Source organism: Seriola aureovittata, chromosome 17, assembly GCF_021018895.1.
Source record: "Seriola aureovittata isolate HTS-2021-v1 ecotype China chromosome 17, ASM2101889v1, whole genome shotgun sequence".
In the NCBI taxonomy this organism is placed as follows: Eukaryota; Metazoa; Chordata; class Actinopteri; order Carangiformes; family Carangidae; genus Seriola; species Seriola aureovittata.
In genome coordinates, this window is record NC_079380.1 from 5,271,302 (window position 1) to 5,290,815 (window position 19,514).

Consider the following 19,514-nt stretch of genomic DNA (forward strand, 5'->3'; position numbering starts at 1 on the left):
GCCTGTAGACTACATAAATGTTGAGTTGTGTTGTAAATGGTCTTTGTAACATGCTTTGCTATAGTGCAGAAGCTTTTTGGTGGGTTCCAATGATAAACATAGCCTCCTACAGGTCCTGGGAAAAAAGATAAAGTAAAAAACAATAAAAACAAGTCCAGCCGTTGAGTACGTTTGTTTTAATGTTTACTCTCAATTTAACTTCACAGCTGTGGCGACAGATGGTTCTCTACCGGTGCAGACACATTCTGTGCTTTTATCATGAAAAGACTTTTCCGGCCCGAGTTTGCCTAACTGCGACTGTCTTGACTAAACCGCTGCGCCGGACAGATCTGCTTTTTGCGCTGGCAGCCAGTCTTTACCAATCTGTTTCCAGTGTTGCCGAGCACGGACGAGCACCGGGAAAGTCGGAAACGGAACGGGACCGGTAAGGCGAAGCGCTTTGTGTCCTCTCTCATTGTCACATGTGAGAGTCAATTCTGTCTCTGAAAAAAAAAAAAAGTTTGGATTTGGCTGAACTGAGACCTGATGCGGTAGTTTCAGGTGTACGGTTTTGCTGGTTTCTGAAAGGCGGGAGTATATTTAAGATTTATTGTGGTAAAGTTTTATTTCACTCGGTGCTTGGACTGGTGGATTAACCGCGCGTGCGGTCTGGAAAAAGACTTAATTTTAGAGTTTATGCGTAATTGCGCATCAACAGCACCAGACGTCTAATCCCCTTTTACACACTTGTCGTCCCGTAGGAAAGATACTTTGAAGTGGTTTATGGAGGATAAAGGAAGAGGTTATTATACTAATATCAAGGATTAATGAATAAATAAATAAAAAACAACAAGATTATAAAGTCATTATGCAGGGAGCCGTAGCAGTGTAAGAGTTTTTCCCGTTGTCTTTGGTAAATTCTAACCAAAGAAGCGGTTGGATGTCCTACTACTTGTACTAATTATTCATATTCATAGTCAGCTGCGGGTCGATATTGGAAGCATTTCCTTTTGTCATCTCATATAATAGTTTTTTTTTTTTTACATTGAAAATGGTCAATAAGTTATCCTTGTGCACTTTCTGCTCCGCACTGCAATATATTGATATGACATTTTGTGTAATTATAGTAAATAAAATATTCACTTTCTTTAAAGGAAAATCAGTTGAATCCATTGACAGTTCCAACATTGTACAGACTTAAATATGGAATCTATTAATTGAATTATATTGAACTCATCAGTATTTGTAGAGTTTCTATCACCTCTGTTGGTGTTCAGGAAATAATATTTCTTTAAGACATGCTTCATGGTTTATATTGACGTTGTGATGATGAGCATAAAGCTACATATTAAAACAGACTGGACAGTGCAGGGTTCATTGCCTTTGAAGTGGGCAAAACCTGGGACACGTAGAAGGTGTTTTCATGATGAGCATAAATTCTGTGCACACACTCTACATCAGGTAAGGTCCCCTGGGACCAATGATGACAGATTTAACAGCCTTTAAAAGCCTTAGAATTCTTGAAGTTTGACATGTCTGTTTCATTAAAACAACCGGTAAATTACATTCAATCATCACAACCTTACAGAGAGAGACGGGTACGATTCTGCACAGATGCTGGAATCGGTCAGTCTTCCTAAAGCAATCAGGGTCATGGCGGAGCATGTAAAACTGCTGAATGTTCTACTGATCACCTCTCCTGCTGCAATCTTGGCACCTTGTGGTTGTCGTAACACGTAAGAGGTCTGATAAATCAAGTGAAATATTACGGGATTGATTTAGAGAAATCGACGTAGTGCGTCTGCTTCGTAGAGACTTTATTTATGGACAGTGCCTTTTTAGAGTTGGCTTCTCCCTCTGAATGGCCCTGCGTGATAAATGCTGCCGTCTGTGTTGCTGTTATGATAAAGTGTGCAATAAGTTTCTCACAGTCATTTGTGTTTTATTGTTTTGTTTTTATCTTCTGCCAGAGGGAGTTTGGCATTTGAGAGTTTTCACAGAGACTAGAGGAGGTAGTGCAACAGGAGATGCTGTGTAATGGTGTATAACTCTGCCGGTGCAGGACGTTTGGTTTCAGGGATACAGTACAGTAATTTCAGTTTTCCAATTGGAAGACTTTGGCACTGTGTCGGCTGTTGGCTCTTGCCTAAAACCATAGTCGTTAGGCTAAGCCGGCGACATTGTTATGGCTAACAAAAAATGAGAAGGCGAAGATGGAAATACTTCCCTTTTTCATTTTGGGATTATTATGGTTTCCCAGTCAATTATAACAACACAGAGTAGTTCAGATGAAAACAGTGTTCCTTGAGAGCATGACGTGCTCGGGGTTGCTCCAATGTTACGTCACATTCATAGCGGGAAGTTGGATCAATACTAACACACTGCACATATTTCCTTTTGTTACTGGCCCTATGCAAGTGTCTTAGAGAAAACATGTTGAAGGAGTTTAACTAGCTGACAAATGTATGTATAGTAGGCTGCATATTGTTCTCAAGAGGAGGTGGGTTAGCTATACACCTAGTAGTTCAAACTGTGGTGCAGTAAAGTTTGATTTATGACTTGATATCGGTTGATCTGGTCTCAAATCTTGGCAATATTTTAAATAGTTCAATTATTCTGTTAAATGTTATTTCTAAATAACAGTGTAAAGAATTATCTATGTACATTTTTAACGAGTTTGGCTTGACTGTGTGACAAAAGAGGAAGGGAGACAAAAAGCAATGTTTGCGCTCCTGATAATACCACATTGAGTAGGTTAAAGGGGCGTGATTATTTAAACAGAAAGATTTAACAAATATCTGTGTGTTAATTAGCTCCCAATGTAACAAGCAACCACATTCAGTGCAACACTGACAGTATGTTTTGATCATCTTTCATCATCTCATCTACAACTCTTCATTTGAACCACCCCAGTGTGCCACAATAACCCACCCACACCTACATCCTCCTGCGTGGTTGTGGATATAAGCACATGCACAACAGTAGAGTTTCAAGTGTGTTGCTTTGAATCAGTGGCATCTTTCTTCTTGTGAACCATAGACCAGAGTTTAATGTTGAAGTTTTTCAAGATAAATCGCCTCAGGCTCCTTGTAATACTCACCGTTGAAGACCCTTATTCATCGCTCTCATTTGAGAGAAAACATTAATTCTAGATGTGATAGGGGGGTCACACAGGGGCTGCACACTACATTCTATCCACACGGGGAACTGAAAGGATTAGTTCTTTTCTGGACGTGGTTTTCTGAGATTGTTAGTGTTACTTTGCAGAGAAGATGGCATCAGAGTGCACCACACGTGAAGGTTGAACTGTAAACACTGACTCCATCTTTTACTCAGGTTACTAGAGACAACTGACAGGTCTCAGATGGAAGTGTGCAAGAAAAAAAAAAAGAAGTGGAGAGTGAAAAGAAAAGAGTGGAGACAGGAAGATGTAAACATAGAGCAAGAGAGAGAGATAAAACTAGCACAATTTAGGAACTTAAAAAAGCATCCACCTCCCAGCTCACACGTCGTTGATGGAAGAAAGTGTAAACTGTTCCCGACAGGCCGAGTGTAACAGTCCACAGGGACGTAATACAGGGTGGTTTACAGTGACGTTCTCATTATGACGACAATGCAGGGCAAAGCAGAACATCTCCCTCTTGGTGTGTTGACAAGAACTCTTTTCCTTGACCTCCCGGGCTTTCCCTCGTCTCCCGCTGATGGGATCAGGCTGGACACCAGACTGGCCTGTCTCTCACACACGTAACATCATGTATGCACACGTTAACTTGTATGTGTATCCTAAAGAATTTGCGGCGCTTTCTGCCACTGTTTGTCAAAGTGTTCTCGGTGGAGAAATGCATGTGCAAGGCATCTTATCCAGAAACATTTAACTGCTTTGTATGTTTGCTGAATCCTTTTTTCTCTTCTGCATGATTTTGCAGTATTTTTTTTTCTGTCAGATGCTTGCTCTCTCTCTCTCTCTCTCTCTCTCTCTCTCTCTCACCTTGTAATTTTCTCTGTGATTTTGCTCATCTGTTGTTCAAGTGGCCTCTCGCTATTTTGCTTTGACCCTCTTTTGATCCACCTCCTTACTGCTGTTTTCTATGGTATCATCACCTGCTGAGACAAGGTGACCAGCCTGCTCACACTTAGCAACACACACAGCTGGAGACTGAATTTATACACTTTTGGATGTTTGTTGACCTCTATCACTCTCTCTCTCTCTCTCTCTCTCTCTGTGGTTGCTTCCCTTGATTTCATTCTACGCTGAAAACGATCAAAGAAGCACAGTGACCTTTAGCTGGATTCTCTGAAAAGTTTAGTGCTAAAACTGTGATGTACTTGCTGGTCGTGTTTCCAGTTGCCAGTACAAACACACAGTTAATTCCCAATTAGCCGGGGGAAGCTTGGCACTGGAGGACATCACTGTCCTGTCATGACCAGGCAGAGCAGCACTGTCATATCCAGTGCTGTCATGGCTGAGGGTTCTTAATGCGAAGCACACAAGAAATACATTTAAAACAGAAATACTGGCTTTCATGGATTAGACATGTGTATGTGGCTTGTGCTCTTTGAACTGGTTTACGGTTTACAGCGCAATTTTAAAAGTCACTGCTTAATCATTGAGTTATCTACACAGCATTTTATTTTATGTATTTTCGGGGCTGTTCAGGATAAATCAAAAATGTCAAAATCATCTCCACATTTCACATTTGTTCAGATGTTGTGTCACAAATGACTTTAACAAGCAAATTTCTTGCCACGCTCCAGGGGAGTGACAGGGCGAGTGAAAATGTGAAATGAAAAGAGAAAATTTCTACAAAATGGCATGAACACTTGCCCTCCTACCCTTGCTGTCTGGTACCCTTCCACCTCTGAGCCCCCTCCACTGGCCTGGGCTGGAGGTGGCAGACACACGATGGGGGTTGACTGGACGGGGGTCAGGGATTCTGGCAGCTGCACGGAGCCTGCCTCGGGGCACGCAGGCTGCCCTTTTCGTGTCGAAATCCCCCTCCCGCCCCCGACCCCCCTGCCTGGCTGACTGGCATACCCGATCGGAAGTGCTCAGCCCCGGGGATAGACTCAGCAGAGGCTGCCTGCTCCTCGGTGGGGAGCGGGAGAGGTGACACTGCTGACCCCGGGGAGACTGGGTTTAGATTTCACTTTCACCCTCTCTGTGTCACTGTGTAATTCCTCCCCCATCATCTCATGATGCCTTTTACACCTCGCTCTCCCCTTAAAGCCCCGTGCCCGAACAGTAGGTGATCTGACAGCGAGAAATTAGAGCATAGGAGGAAAGGGAATGGCTGGTGGGAGGGAGAATCACCTACAGGAGAATCACAGGGCCCATTCCTCTTCAGTGGCTCATTCAGCATCTGCGTTGAGCTTCATTTGATCTGCTTTTGATTGGTTGTTATGAAATCATTATCCTCATTAACAGAACGCACCAGAAGTCCGCGTCACCGCCACGAGCCATAGATGCACTCACACACTCACACATGTGTAATGACTCGCGCTGACAGTGGCCCCAGTGTTAGAGCTACACACACACAGTGGTGCGTTTATGCTGCTGAGCTGCGGGTGAATGACGGAGCACTGGGGTTGAACACTGGCTCAGTGTTTCTGGGCAGGTAAACCTCCTCAACCACTGCGCACAACAACAACAAACGCTAAATAGACCACTTGTTTGGGTCCAGCTGCCGGCAGCAGGAAGGGTGGTGGCGAAAATCATTGGATCAGAGACATGCTTTTATGGACACCTTTAATGAATATGCAGATATTGTGTGTAGTTCTCTCTCTCTCTCTCTCTCTCTCTCTCTCTCTCTCTCTCTCTCTCTCTCGCTCTCTCTGCGCACGTGTGTGTGTGGTATCTGGTATTGATTTGTTTACATTTATTTATGGTTTGATGAGCACGCATGGCTTTTTTCAGCAACGCCCTGCCACACATACAGACGTTCATTCAGCTACACACATTCACACCTGACACAGCCACTCCAGTCTTTCAGTGTAGGAGCCCTCTCACCGTGGGTTAGTCGCCTTGCTCATGGGCATAAAAGTCGTCAATATTGACAGAAGGGGAAAGTGTTACGCATTTGCTTTCTCTGTCAAGATTATTTATAGCCGAGAAGACTGGTTTCTCAGTCTGGATAATGTGTGTTGAGCCCTTGTCCTCATCACTTTCCAGGGTTTTCCACCGTCAGGATTATGATCGCAGCGTTCATGTTGACATCTCATGTGGTACATGTTGAGATTTTACTGTTAAATCCCAGGCAGTGCTGCAGTGAAGAATAATGCCCTCACACTATTCACTGTTGTCTATTTGGTTGCTGAATCTGAATGACTAAAATGCATTAGTTTAAGTAAAGATATTTAGCTGCCGGGGATTATTCAGAGGCTGGATTTCAGAGTCACCCTTCTCTCTAAAAGCTTTTGAATGATATTGTACCTTTTAGCACAGTTTGTCCTTACTTAACTTTGGCTTTGGCCTACACTTATGTAGTGTTTTTTTTCCTGTAGTAAAGGGCCACATTAGTTTATAATTTCTCCACATGTCAACATGGCAAAAACTATCACTGAGGTTATTGCTTTCAAGGGTTTGAATCAAAATGTCATTGCTTTTACTATATTGTCCATTTCTAAACTGTGATCTCACTGGAGGTCTACAGTGTAGATAAAAGAAGGAATAGAAATAGAATAGAAAACACTGTGGCGTATTTTAACATTCATCTTTTAGCTGTTTTGGGGGGAAAAAAATCTGAAATGACAATTTTGCGGCAGCAGGTTGAAGACATTTTCCTGTCAGCCAAATGAGAAACAGCAGCAAATAATAATGAATATGTAACACGCGCAGCCATCAGCAAAGACAGGCACCCCGCAGTTATTTGGATCAGGTCTGTGTCATGTATTTTACATTCAGATATCAGGAGCTGGGATGAACTTGTTACTGTCTGTACCCATGAGTTTCGTGGCTCCATCACAGTTTGGTCTTGGTGTGTATAGTTTATGAAGGAAGTAAGCACATGAATCTGCTTCTTCCGCAAGTGTGAAATGTTAACAGCTTCTTTTTTCAAGTATTTGCTCTAAAACTACATAATTAACAAGTCAGAGGAGCTTTTCTTTTTTTCTTATGCAGAAATGCCTCATACCTGTGTCATAGAGTGGATGTATTAATTTCACGCTGATCTTGCACTTGACCAAAGCTCTTCTCGTTGAAGCAGTGAGCTGGAGATAGATGGCTATAGCAATTATACACACTGAAAATGAATTTTATCAGGAAAACAATTTCAGAAATAATGTTTTAACTGCCCTTTTTTTTCTTTCTTCTTTTTTAAACATACTATTTCCACTAATCGAACTCCACACTGGCGGTGTGTGTGTGTGTGTGTGTCTGAATGTGCTGCTGTGTTTCTGTGGTTTGTCTGTCTGTGGTTTTCATTCCACATTCATGCGCCTGTCCTTTAGGAGCAGGATCTGTTTTATCTCCTGCACAGCAAACGGCTCCTCTCCTGCCTCCCGCAGCTATAGATATCAGCTGTCAGAGTCATTACAGCCCGCAGGAGGTGGTACCAAAGCTTCCTCTACCCCACCAAGCCACCCCCCCCCCCCCCCCCCCCCCCCGCCTCCATCTCTCATTGATCAGGGCTAGAGAGACATCTAATCCATGCTGATCACAGTAGCCGCCACTGTCTGGAGGGCTGGATCTGAGGCTACACGCTCTTGTTTTACTGTGTTCTCAGTGAACCATGCAGGCTGTGAGGAAAGAAGGCTGGATATTGATGGGTGTGGCTCAGGTCGGCCGTTTGTGATGCTGAAGGGCCTGTGATGCCGCTATTGACGTAGCAGGTGACTCAGAATTGCTTGTACCATTCAGCTGCCTTCTTTAATTCAGGCCTGCCAGCTCCTCACCATGAACTGGGGCTTAGCAAACCTATCAATGGTGGGCTGGCCTTTGATTAAAAGTCAGATTATCACCCTCTTACCATATGTGGGCTAAGCAGCTCTAGGAAACTGAGCGTGTGTCATTTGTGCGTGTACGTTTTGTCTTCTTCCTGTGGTATCTTCCTCTGTCTTTCTCCTCTCATTTATAGCTGAGGTGTCTTTCATTTTTGCTTTGCTGTGTGTGTGTGTGTGTGTGTGTGTGTGTGTGTGTGTGTGTGTGTGTGTGTGTGTGGGGGGGGGGGGGGGTGATGTGCCTTTGCAGTCTGCTTGGGGCCTCCTATCATCTGTGTCAAACTGGTGGGCTGAGAGTGGATGAAGAAAGAAAGGCCAGTTTTCTACTCTTCAAGATCCCACATTAACACCAGCACTTCCCCCGGTTTAAAATCCCTCTTAGCTCTGCACCGGCAGCCGAGACATCAGCTCTTAACACACACACGGCTGACGCACACAGCGACTCACTGATCCACTAAATCTCCTCTGTTAACTGCATTGATTCTCTGTGTGTGTCTCTCTCTGTCTCTCTCTGTCTCTGTCTCTCTCTCTCTCTCTCTCATTTCTTACCTGTTTGGTGAGTCAGTGCTTCTACAGTACATCCGGCATATCCAGTGTTGACTGGCAAGGTTGTATAAGACCGCTTCTACCAGTGATTCATTGCACATTTTCACAGTTTAATTTGAACTTGTGCCGGTCAGTCTGAGTTCTCAACAAAGCAATACGCAGTGAATGAGGCGGCAAAAGCTGAGCCCACAAAGAGCTCCACTTGTACTACATTAGTTATCACCCTGACACCCACCCCATCCCACCCCACCCCATCCCACCCCAGCTCTGTTTACGCCATCACAAACTCATACTGGCCTGACAGACCCTGTAATCGAACCATATATTTTTTTCCTCTCCGTACAGAGAAGGGGCATCTTTCAGTGCTCCTGCTCCTGGGAGCTTTTCTGCTGACAAAACAGGGGCTGCTGGGGTTGGGTTAACAATCGTAACGACACTGCTGTCAGAGAGGGAGGCGAGGCAAAAGATAAAGAGAGTGGAGGAATGAATGCACCTGCTCTCTGGAAGATCTGCACATAGCCAGCACTTAGTTTGTTCATCCGAAGCTTGGGAAGGAAAAGAGAGAGTGAACAGAGAGGAAAGTACAGATAGTGACTTTAAAAGTTCTCTGACAGTATTGTATTAAAAAATGCTTCTAGGTAGTCTCGAGCTCTGCTTTGCAGTAATAACTTTCTGCTGCGCTCTTAGACAAAGTTTATTACAGCCACTCCATTTAAAAGGATGTATTTCTTTACAATAATTCAACCAGTCTGGCTTTGAACTCTTACATTGCTTTTTATTGTTGATGTTTCACTTGAACTGTCTGAGCAAATGTAGTTAGACATCTGTATAATATCTTTACACAAATTGTTTTTAAGACTATGTGTACTCTGTTTTTTTTTTCATCTTCTTTTTAATTCTTACAGTTGACTGACATTCAGAGGAAGCTGAGGGGGGCGGGACCTACCTGTGTCTTAATACTCGCGGTGGTGTGAACACAGAGGTAGAGGATCTGCCGCCCAGTGACTCTGTTCTAAGGAACAAGGCAAGAATCTAAACAAGGCGCCTTGTCTTCTTCAAAGCCAAATTGAACCACAGAAGTTTGTAGGGAATCAATAACGTGATTGCTGTATTGAAAGAGAACAGCCTCTCTCTGGGCTCTATGTTTTTTGATGGCAAACTTAGAGAAAACACAGGAGGGAACATCTGAACAAGAGACTGTCCTGGCTGCAGATCACCTCTCGTGCTCTCTCATTTTCTCTTTTACTCATATTTACAGTAAAGGCACATATGCAGTGCTTGGAGACCTATGGACTCTTATGGGGCATTCATGTAGCACACATTGACTGAATTCAGATGGATCCCAGTAAAATTTCCTTGTTCACTGAGGTGGTTAAAAGTATCAGTAGATTTCCTGTGCAGCATTAGTAAATAACTGTTCTGTTTAAGCCTTTTTATCGGGCTGATCCCACCAGGGCTGATCAGTAGCCTGATCCATAAATGCAAACTGACAAAGGAATACAACACACAGACTTACAACACAATATGAATAGGTTAAGAATATTACATGTTATTCATATAAAATAAATCAATATATTCCAAAAGTTTTAGGGAAATATATGAATGATTAATATTTATTTGGTTACTCGCAGAGAGTTAGATGAGAAAACTGATACTACTCTAATATCTGTCCGTTAAATATAATATAAACTAGATATAAGATCATTTGTGAGCGTTGGAGCCGCTGCAGATTCAGTTAGACAGAGCCAGTCTACCTGTTTTTAAGTGTTTAAGATAACCAGCTGCTGGCGGTAGCTTTATATGCAATGTATAGGTATGAGAGTGGTTTTGATCGTCTCATCAAATTCTTCATCAGAAAGGGAGTGACTGCATTTCGCAAAAAAGTCAAACTTTTGCTCTGACAAGCTGCTGCTTTTTGGTGTGTTTGTTGTTTTGTCTTGTTATATTGTATGACAGCAACATTAACACAAAGCAATGTCCTCATCCTGCTGGTGGGATGCTTGTTGCACATGACCTGCCATCTGAAGTGGGAAGCAGTTTTGAAGTTCAGGGTTGTAAGAGATGCCCGCTCATTAGTTTAATCTTGTTATATTTGCATAGCTACAGCTGATTAAAACACACAGTTATTTGCAAAATAGGCATCCAAAAGACATTTGGATGGAAACAGTCCATGAGTTGAATGTGTAATATTTTTGATTTGCCATTATCAAGCACCTCTTTTTAAATGTCTGCGGACAGAGTTCAAAATGCCAGTACCATGGAGCGATCGACTTTTCTGATGCCAGTCAATTCTACAAAGACTCTTCATTTTCCCTCTCACTCATGTTTTGCAGTGTGGAACAAACTGGAGGACTGTTTTTTTGCAGCTTTTCATGAGTTTGCTCAAAATCCTCCTGACAGCAGGATGGAAACATGTAGCGAGCGCAAGGAATTTGTTTCATACTCGTAACACTGTGCTCAGTCATTGCCTCTGCTGGATCTCGACAGGCTGCCCACTTCACAGCCTGTATCAAGGTACTCCTCCTTCACTGTAAACTTTTCTGTGGCACATGAACACAGGGCCCACCTCGGGCCTGGGCTCACATCTAACCCCAAAAGCACACAGTGAAAGCTGCCTGCATGGAGATTGACCCCTTACAAGGTATGGAAAGCACAGAGAGCAGCCCTGTTCCCCCTCTGGGCCGGGACACAGGAGCACACTGGAGCCTTTAGAGGAATGGAGGCAGAAGGACGGGAACTGGTGGGAAGGACATACATTGGAGCTCTGTATTTAACTTCCCCCTCCACCTCCCTCTGGCGCAGCGCTCTCTCTACTCCATCCCATTCCCCTCCTGTCCACACATAACGTCTTTGAGACCCCTAGCCACACTGTATCGTCTGATTTTTGGCGGCTGCTACGCTCCTTACTTTCTTGCCTGTTTTTCATGTCCGCTCTGTGATCTCCCAAGTCCAAAACCTCCGGCCAAGTTGATCCAACTTCCTCGGTACCTGTGAGCCCAAGTCTTTCAAACAGCACAGACATACTGTATAGTGCTTTATACCATAGAGAGAGAGAGAGAGAGAGAGAGAGAGAGAGAGAGCAATTGAGATTTGAGAGGAAGCCTGTCTTTCAAAGAGAGGAGTAATGGGCCCTGAGGGCACTTCTCAGCTCTCATGTAAGGCTGCTAGCCCTTGCATTTCTACATGCCTAGAGAGGTGTTACATAAATGACAGAATATCCTCAATTGCCACTTTTTGTATGCTAAAAGCCTTCTCCCAGGTTGATGTTTATGTTAATGACTTTAGTCAGGGGTTTGAAGTGCCTGGATGATGAGCAGCTAGCCTAGAAAGGAAGGAGTGTCTCTGACCTTGGCCCACTTCAGGGAAACGCTCTGGTTTCTGACTAATAGACTATGCCCTATTCTTTCTCCCACAACATGCACTCAAAATAGCTCTGGCATGCCCCATTAAGCAGCATTTTAATTGTTAACACGGCATTCGCTGTCCTTGGCACACATTAACTACTTCATTTAAATGTCAATCCCAATTAAAGAGGGACCAAGGAGACGATCTTTTTAACAAGGTACAAGCCTGATGCTGCAACCACAATCAGCTTTAAAGGGAGGTGGAGTGCCTCAAATATTAGGTGGTTTTTTGGTTCTCACCTAATGACTGACAGATCACTCAGGGGAACCACTCATGATATAGATTGATAAAGGGTAACCAATTTTACACATTAAGATCAGTGGAATAGTCATGGCGAGTACCTCTCATTCCGTAAAAACAGTTGTATAATGTCTTTATTGACAAGGCAAAATAACTCTAGTGGTGACGCCAGGGATATCTCGGGTTTGAAGACGTTTCAAAGTGGGGGAACAGGATTTCAAAGTCGTTGGCACTTACCAGGTAAGGGCTGGGTCATGCTCAAAACTCAGAAGTAGTTCGCACAGTGTGCCGTCCGACAATGTCTCTCCTAGAAGGGGCTTCATAGTGTTTGCATGTGGAGGGCGTGAAAGAGAACTTCAAACCCCGCCCACGTTCTCACACCCATGCAGCTGGCCAAAGACTTTGTGAAGTGGACGCGAACGTCTTGATGTCCAGTTTGGAAAAGTTACAGAAATTGTGCATCGCGGACATCGGAGAGGTGTGTGTGTGTGTGTATGTGTGTGTGTGTGTGTGTGGGTGTGGGTGGGTTGGGGTGGGGGTGTTTCCAAAGCGGTTCAACCATCTGACAAGCACTTCAGTTGAAGCTTACTGTCCCCTTTATGAAGGGACACTGAGTGTTAGTTTATGGGAATCAGAGAATCCAGGCATTTTGAAGCTTGACCCATAAAGTCTGAAGGTCAGGAACATCTCAAGCATTAAAAATCTGTCTCTTGTGATTACCCCAACTTCATGGTGAGTACAATACTAAATCGCTGAAGTGTTCTTTTAAGAGGAAACAGGAATCTATGGGGTAAATTTGGTGTAATACATATCACTATGCAGTTTTCAGTCCTAGGCTGCTTCAGTGCTCGTATTAGTCCTAATGCAGTGACAAAGCAGAAGCCTGTGACGGATGTTTGTTTCCTAGTGTGTACGGTTCCTCCCTTCCTTCCTCTTACTGTCGCCCTTGGCATTACCCTGAGTGAAAACTTCCATGGTTGGCAAGCTCCACTTTCATCCCTCCAAACTTACCCTTCATGCCCCCCCCCCCCCCCCTTCAGCCTGTAGCCTGCTCAGCTGTACTGGGATACAAACCCCATTTCCCCTGGAGAGCAATAACGCTAGCGTAAGGTTCTGCACAGAGTGGTGCCAGCCCAGGGGCCTGGCATGCAATCGTCCACTGCTGCAAACAGAAGCACATATACACTGAATCCATTCCCAGCGTTGCAGCACCAGATGGATGGCAAACAGGGATGCTCGCAGGTCCAAATCACCTCCTGCAGCTGGGTGATAGAGTCCCACAGCAGGGAGAGGGGGCGGGCGGGGATTGGGACCTATTGCGTCTATTTTGTTGTAGCACTTCCATTAACTGCCACACGTCTTTTAAGCAGTCTAAATTTTGGATTGTCACCACACTTATTTTTGTTTCAGAGTGCGTTTTTTAATTGCTTAGCATTTTTCTATGAGGGTTTAGGTGCTTGTTATGCACCATCTGATAATGGGTAATGCATCAGTGGCTGCCTGCCTGCCTAATGACTTAGATAGGTGGAGGTGCTCATATTGGCAAGCAAGCGCAGTGTTGTCATGGGGATGATGTGTGGGCCCTTTCCTCCTCGACTGGAGTGAACCAGTGAGCGGTGCTTGACTGCCCACCACCAAAAGGCACAAAGAGGCTACCACACATGCTTGCACACACAAGTACACATGTGCGAGTACCAACATTGCTGCACTAAGCAGAGTGGATGAATCAGTGAACTCTCTAGCATCTCACGGAGGAGGAGGAAGAGGAAGAGGAGGTGGTGGCAGTGGAGGAGGAGGAGGAGGTGTTGTCTAAGTTGATCTAGTCATCTTGCGCGAGCAACAATGAATCACAGTGTTACCTCGATTTTAATCAACACACTTATGCTACAAATGACTCACCCGTGGAAATGCGCATCATTTGCATTATTGCCTGTTTGCTATTTTAATGCTAATGTGTTCTCCGGTGCCCACCAGCCTACTTGAACACATTTCATCATTCAGTTTTTCTTTTTATAGCATCTATCTTTCTGTATCTGTCTCTCTCTCGTTCTGTCAACGCCTCCACCCACCAATTCCTCCCCTGTCCCACAGCCCCCCATTTCTGTCTGCTGCCATGCTCCCATGTCTCCCATTAGGAGAGGAAATGAGGCGAGGTACCGATGCAAATATCTTGGACCCCTTGCTGCTCCCTGACTCATCACCCCGAGACAGAAACAAGGATGGAGTGAGGAGGAGAGGAGGGAAGGGAGAGAGGGAGGGAGGAAGAGGTGGAGGGCCACAGTGATTATACAGAAAAACAGACATACACAAAACATACAGCTGATTGGTACACAATATAAAACACAGGGAAAGTGGGTAACACTGTGAAGGCAGAGTTTATTATCGTGCAGACAGCTTTTTCCGGCAAAGTAGAATAACAAAGAGAGCATAAAGCACTGAACACTGCGCATTATTTCTCTTTCTCACTTTCCATTCTTCTTCTTTGTGGCGTAGCTGTCCTTTCATTCAGTCTGCAGTGCTATTTCAGCAGTTCTGAGGGGTCGTTCCTTTTCTCTGCCTCCTGCCTTGTCTATCTCTTGCTCACTTGATTGTTTTGTAAATTATATTGTAAAGTGCTCAGCAATGCAAGCTAGCCCGTCGAAAGCTGCGGTTGTTCTTCGTGACTATCTTACTCTGTTGTACTGTTGTGTGCTTTGATGGCCAGTGGGCGTCTGAAGATAAGGGAATTGAGATCATTGCAATTTTACGCTTGTGTTTTTTCTTATCTGAGCAGTTCATGTGCTACAGACAAAGTAAGTTAATAACTGTGCACAAACTAGGCAAAAGATAGTGAAACATAGAAATGTATTTAATGCTGCAATTGCCACTAAGCTGGCAACCTGCACACACTCAAGGAAAGTGCTGTCAGCTCCACTAACTAGCTGTTAACACCAGTTAGCAGCTTCACTGTGTGACGAGAAGCTGCTATCACGACTTCAGTCAGGATTTGAAAAGTTGAATGTTCTGCTCAGGGGAGGTTACCGGCTACTTTCCTTATCTGAGGGATTATGGAAATGAGGGAGGGTCCTGCTGTATCATAGTCACATCCAGAACAGTAACTGTATAGACAGAGTTTGACATAATGTTGTACAGATCAAGCCCCTTGATGCAAAATTGTGATATTGGGCTGTATAAAAATTTGACTTGATATTTCAGTTGCCCCAAATAAAGCTTCATCTTAAAAAAGTGGCAGAAACAAGGATTTTTCCGTTGTCAAGCAATATGAGCGTGACACAGGCAAGTTGTAAACAATCACAAATTTACCCAAATTACAGAAAGCTCACTTTTGCAACTGAAAGCAAAAACAAATGTTAGAAATGATTCAACCTGATTCAACCAGTGGTTCAACTTTGACCTTTATGTTGTGAGCTAAGACAAGTCATAATCTGAAGGAGTATTAGGTCAGTTCATGCCCATTTTCGCTTCCAAATAATAAGAGTAAATACACATATATTGAATCATGTTGCTTGTTGAATCCCCAAATTTCTGAGGTTTTTGAGTAAGATGTTATTAGGACAGAAATGAAGCCTAAACTACAAGAAGACTCAGAGTCTCGTGCTATGCTAGCACCTCTGAGGCTCTACAGCTGAGGCTTTTTGGTCATAAATTAAAATTTTAACCCCATGATGGCACTATATGAAAAGTTAAGGGATCATTTAAGTGATTGCAATTAATCCAGAGGAGAACATGAATGTGTGAAAACACAAATATCAATCTCACCGAAGTCACTCATTCATCCTATAATAAATAAATGTAAACTTTGATGTGCTGGTGGCGTCAGCAGGTGATCACAGTCATTACAGCTCATGTATGATTGTCTGTACAAAGCTTCGTCTCAATTTCAATCCATCCAATAGTTGTTGAGGCGGGCTGAACCAAAGACAGATGTGGATTGCTGTATTAAGATGAACAGATGTGTTGGTACAAATTAAAAATATGATAGTTGAAAACTGTTTAATTACTTAATAACGGTAATTAAAATCCAGCAAGGAGCACAAACAAACTAGTCACAGAGGAATCTCTAGTTTTCAACCAATGAAATATAAGGGTAGAAGACATAACAGCTCCCCAGAAGTGAAGCCAAAACATGCAGGGGTTGTAAACCGCAGATGGTCATGGGCCAAAATAAAAAAAACAAACATGCCAAAAAACACATCAAATGCATTTTTCCCGCTGGAATATTGCTTCTTAATAAAAGTATATCAGCCCATGTCGGAGAATATGTGTGCCGATACCGATATATCTGTGACAAGCCAATATCAGCCAATAAAATCGGTCAGGCTCTAGTTCATATCACACTGATGTATGTTCAAGAGTTAATTTTTCTGACAAGTTTGGTTTTAATTATTTATTTGATGTCATGATTAACAGCTGATATTAACTTGCATTTGGGTCGGGTGGGTGTACAGTATATGGGCGGGTTCAAATGAAAAGATAATGAAAAAATAAAGAGTTCAAACGTAGAGCTATCTTAAAATGGTCCCTCTGCTAAAATACAACAAAACCCAAACTAATCAAATCAACAGGCTATAAAAGAAAATAAACCAGGGCAGCAGACTAAGGCAAAACAGCAGTGGCAGGTTCCTTTACACATATGAAACAATCTTATAAGTCCACATGCATTCAATAAGTGACTTGATTTTGTGTGACGTGCATTTGTGTAACTGAATTTACCCTTTGCTCTGAATACAATCTCTAATAGTGGTGCAGCAGGCCCAGTATTCACCCTTCTGCCTGAGCAGATACAGCAAGGTTCAATTAAAAGGTTTAAGATAAAATAACTTTCAGGCTTGACTGACTACTCACATTCGGCTTATCATCCTTATGTTGTCACCTTAAGCAGAAAATATATAAATACAAAAAAATAAAAATATACTGTTAAAGAAAAACACCTCACAGCTTAAAAAGAAATCCAAATACACCTCCTGCTGGCTTCTCTCCCTACTACAATACCTGACTGACGCAGCACGTGGCTCTTTTGTGTGTGTGTGTGTGTGTGTGTGTGTGTGTGTGTGTGTGTGTGTGTGTGTGTGTGTGTGTGCGCGCACACCTGACTAAAGAGTGTTTCCAGGTGAGGGAGAAAAGGGCAGGGCTTGAGCCCGCGGTGCGTTTAAGAACTGTTACTCTATCACAGTTTGCAAGGAAAGCTGGAGTCCTCCCCCAGGTTTAGGTGTCCTGTCAGTAAGAAGACAATGCGCCACCATGTGAAGACATTTGTCCCAGCTGGGTGGCTGGCCCACAAAGCCTGACCGTGCCTCCAGCATGGCGGTTTTTGCCATAATGGCATGGGGCGCCCAGTGATTTGAAGAGAGCACAGTCAGAATCCTAATGAGTGTAATGATTATCTCTGCGGCCAGCTGAGCCATTTGCTCGGCTGGACTCTGCCTTTCTCCTGCGCCTTTCATGCTGCTTGACAAGCTATACATGAACAGAGAGGGGAACATTTTTCTCTGTCCTTAAAAGGAAAATATATATCATCCAAATAAGAGCATGATGAGGAAAACACTTGTCTTTTCTTTGCAGTGTCTCCTGGGAGCCCAACGTGTGTGTGTGTGTGTGTGTGTGTGGTGTGTGGGTGTGGGTGTGGGTGTGGATGTGTGTGTGTGCGCGCACACATTTGTGTGGTTACCCAGACAGCCATTCCGCTGCCTACTTATACATTTCCTGTGAACCCTCTCTCTCTCTCTCTCTCTGTTTAGCACTTCTAATATTAGTTACAGCTAATTGCTGTGCTGAGTGCTAACTCAAAAGCTAATTGGGCCAGTGATTTCTGGTTAAAGAGGGGAAGAAAAGACAGAGCGTCTATTACAGTAACAGGGTCCACACCCTCCACTGGACTCCCACCCAGACCCTGACAGTGCTGTTTTTGACCTCATACTTATGCCCACCACCAAAATACCACAAGAGAAGAACTTTTTTTTTTTGTCTCCTCAAGAATCCGTTGGCTTCATTGTTTGATCTATTTATGCGTCTGCACATAGAAACGTTGGCTCAGGAAGTGCCAGATTGTGTCCGCTGAAATAGCACTTCAGCAATCTGGTAATAGTTCACAAAGGAAATGGTTGCTAGATTCAGAGAGATTTGTTCAGGATTGTGTTCCACCACAAGGTACACGGTAAATGCAGTCAAATTCAAACCGTTCCCTCATATAATTCAAGTGATCCCTGCCCCCACCTCAAACATGTGGCCTGAATCTGCAGGGATAGTAAGTACACTACATATGTGGCATTTTTAGTCTCTCAAAACCTCACAGTGAAAGTACAAAGCAGGATTTTCACGCCAATCTTCAGATTTTTGCAAGGAAGTCTTGTTAAAATCCTTTCAGCCTTGAGGTTTTACACACTTCTTTTTTTTTTTATTTTATTGGTGAATATTCCCCCTGCTTCTTCCTCTGCCTAATTGAGTACAGGCGGAGTGAACAAATTAAGACCTAGCTTATTAAACAAGTGAGCCTTTAAATTACAACAGACTGGCCTTGCATGCATGGGTGACTATCAGAGCCCTCTCCCCTTCACCTCCAGCAAAAAACCAAACACGACAGGGAGGGGCCGCGCTCCACTGTCCCGTATGTTATATCTGTTCTCGGAGAGTGGCCTGATCTTACACCAATGTTTTTTTCGGGTGATGTAAGGGTGATTTAACATGATGCTGTTGTGTATAGTGTGTGTGTGTGTGTGTGTGTGTGTGTGTGTGTCTGTTTATTTGTTTGTCTGTTTGTGTACCGTGCTTCATTAGGAGGAGGGTAATGAACCTGAATGTTGATTTGCCTCATGCAGGAGAGAGTAGTTTCTGTTCGGCTTGAATGGGTTTGAATTTTTACAAATGTTGAAGCCCACTGTTTGTCTCTCCTAAGTCGCTGATTGCTGTTGATGTTCTACACTTATTGTGTCTTGGCCTCTGAATGTGTAAAGAAGATTGTGTTGTCTGATAGAAACATTTTTATCTTGAGCAGCAGACTCGGAGGATGTAGCTGTAGTTGCAGAGTTGTTTGTTCTGTGTATTGGATGTGCTGAGTCTTGTTTTAATTTGAAGTCATTGGGACTTTTATATATTCTAAAATACCTAAACACTTCCTGCTGTTCTGTGCGTATATGTGTGAGACTTAACCTTGCAAGGCAGCTGGATTCCTCACAAGTGAAAATCCAACTTGCCAAACTTCAGGCTCTTCGCCCGTGGTTGAACCACAGTGATCATCCTATGAAGGAGGAACTACTGGCAGCTATGGAGAAGCAACTGCTTTGGTGTTTGTAATTTGCATTTTATGCGCAAATTTCCTTTACAAGAATCATATACCAACATGCCAACCAGCTTTTAAAGCTCCTCAGACTGCGGCTTGCATATTGTTTTCGGGTTCACCATCCATACCATTC

General features: G+C 43.5%; 1 protein-coding gene across 3 annotated transcripts in view; it reads left to right on the forward strand.

Annotated features, from left to right (window-relative positions):
• Nucleotides 1–330: 330 nt before the first annotated feature.
• The window catches only part of znf385c (zinc finger protein 385C), a 133,327-nt gene continuing 114,143 nt past the window's right edge, over nt 331–19,514 (forward strand). For all 3 annotated transcript variants that reach the window (XM_056401975.1, XM_056401977.1, XM_056401976.1), the window contains exon 1: nt 331–424. The gene's annotated coding sequence lies outside the window, so the exon portion shown is untranslated. The remainder of the gene's footprint in view (nt 425–19,514) is intronic.